The following is a 2666-nucleotide window of genomic DNA, read 5'->3' on the forward strand; positions in this document are numbered from 1 at the left end:
TCAGCTTTCATTGGTGTGCAGAAAGGTACCAGCTCACTCCTGGCTCTCCCCTTTGCTCAGCTTCAGAAAATATCTCCAAGAACCTAGGGCTTTGATTATGTTCCAGCCAATTTTCCTAGCCTTTATATATAAGTACTAATAGGCATCTGCACATCAAAATGCAAGTAAACAAGTCACTCGGATGCCAAGAATCTCCCACCATGCTTATTCTTGTTCCTCCCTCTTTCTCATCATGACATTGTGGGTCACCTTCAACCAGAGGGGAGACAATATAACTTATCATCCAAACCAGAATGCTTCCAGAGCAAACGGAGAGGCACAAACCAGAGACAAGGCACGGACTGGGGCAACCAATTTATGTGGGACTTGTCCTCCAAGCTACCAATCTTTTGTTTTGTAATTTTTCATTAGTATTATGATTGTGATCCATGGTAAAAACATTAATTGTGGGGAACTGATACGTACATGCATCCCATCTTAGTCCTTTTTAGTTTCCCTTTCCTCCCTCCCATCTTCCTCATCCCCAGGTCCTCTTCTCATCCTTTCAAAGATCAGACTCTTTGATTCATCGATCCTTTGTATTGTTTTTTAGTCAGAATTATATATAGATGTTGAAGATGATGCTGCTTTATAAAAACCTCTACCACTCAAAGACCCAGAAACCAAAGCATCCAAATCTACATATTTATGCTGTTGGTTGGGCTGGAGCTGGTAGAGAAGACTTCTCTGAGGTGTTCATGGCCTTAGAGCTTTTCTTGGGCTTTTGCACCCATTCTACAGCCCATGCTCTACAGTGCGCTAGGGCCTCTTGTTCTACCTCGGTGTCCTGGTCATATCTGCAGCAGGGTTCTCCCTACCCCCAGCTACTCTCGCTGCCTCGTGCTTCCAGCCTCACCACTGATGTCCCCAGGCCATGCCCACACACTGGCCACTCAGAATCGCACAGGGGACACATTCCCTGCACATTCGGTGTGCTTTAGAGAGGACTGCTCTTTGAAGAGTCAAAACAGTTGAAGGTGGCTCCTTCGGTACGGAAGAAGATTCAGCCTCCTGGAAGCATTGCTTGGACAGGGAGGAGGGAAATCCAGCCTCACTCCCACTGCCCACCCACCCATATCCACCGAGAATACCTGGGGCCAAGGCTTTGTGCTAAGTGGTCCTGGGCCCTGGATGGTTTGTCCTGTAGACATTCCCAGGGGCTCTTCCTTTCCTTCAAATCTTTGTGCAAACAGCACCTTTGTAGAGAGATCTTTCCCGAGGATCCATTTAAAACATTATCCACTGTCTTCCGCGCCCTCACTGTGGCTCTCCTCACCCCCACCTTTGGAATCCCCAGCTTTTAAACCTTTTCATCACCGTGCTCATTTATTAAATGCATTGTCTGACTTCGCCACTAGAACGTAACTTTGTGGTGGAAGCATGTGACGGTCTTGTTTCTGTTATCAGCCATGATGCCTCTGGGGGGTCAGTAAATATTTGTTAATAGAAGTACTCAGCCTCCCTCCCATCTTCCTCTTATTAAAGCAGAGCAGCCCACCACCTTCTTATCCAAAGCCAGTGGCTCTGCCTGCGTCTGAAATGCATCCTTTCCTGCATTCTGAGACTTCTGTTAACTGTGTCTTCTCCTCCATGAATTCAATAGCTCCCGTTAGCTGCATAATAATTTCTGATATTACCCATGGGCCTAGTTTAATTTAGGTTGGGCTCTGTTCCATTGTATTAGTTTATTTGCACTTCACGATAGCCCTGTGAGGTAGGAATGATTATCCGTTCTATATGAGAAGAAACTGAGGTACAGAGCAGGTGAAAGTCTTGCCTGGGGCCACTGGCAACTACTGAGAAGAGACACCAGGATCAAGCCCAGTGTGCTGGCTGAAGAACCTGGCTCTTAATTATCAGGCCATGAGGCTGGCTCACACCCAGTAGCATTTAAACACATTTGCTTAATCTTACCTTAATCTTAGACAACTCTACTTCAATTACATAATCCCCTCAGCCTTGTCTCTCTTGCTAGCACTTTACCAACTTTTTCAGACTCATCTACACCAGCTGTTTCTGCACCCCACCCTCTGCCTGTTCCCCTCCAGTCTGGTTCATGTCCCCACTGCCCTCTCAACAACGTTCTTGCACCAGCACTCTGCATGCTATTTATCAGTCACACTCTTACTCGAACTCCATCAGTGCTCAATGGTGGCCAAGCCCTTCTTCCTGGAGGAAGTATCCAGGGTTTCCTGGGACTGGTCCGTGCCTTCTCTGGCTTACTGGGTGACCCTGGACAGATCCTCTTGTCTTTAGGAAGGGGAGGCAAATGCTCCTGTACACTCCCTTCTAAAGGAAATGTGCCACTGGGAGGAGACGTGAGGGATGATCGGAGGGAAGGGATGGGACAGAGTCCACAGGGGGCATCTTCAAGATTCCTTCTGGCTCAAAACTCTATTATTTTAAATCATCTCCTGCCCACTTTTTAGGGTTCCCTTTTCAATGACATGAAATCTCTCCATGATTCTTACTGTACTCCAGTTAAAAGTCTCGGTTTTTCTCTACAGTCACACACAGTAAGATTTTGTTCTACATTACTTTCTATAGTTTTTCTTACAAAATAATTTTACAAAATTCCTAAATAAAAATTGTTTTATATGTATATATTAGAACTTTGCATATACATA

Source organism: Fukomys damarensis, unplaced genomic scaffold, assembly GCF_012274545.1.
Source record: "Fukomys damarensis isolate Sample0158 unplaced genomic scaffold, DMR_v1.0_HiC HiC_scaffold_7, whole genome shotgun sequence".
Lineage (NCBI taxonomy): Eukaryota > Metazoa > Chordata > Mammalia > Rodentia > Bathyergidae > Fukomys > Fukomys damarensis.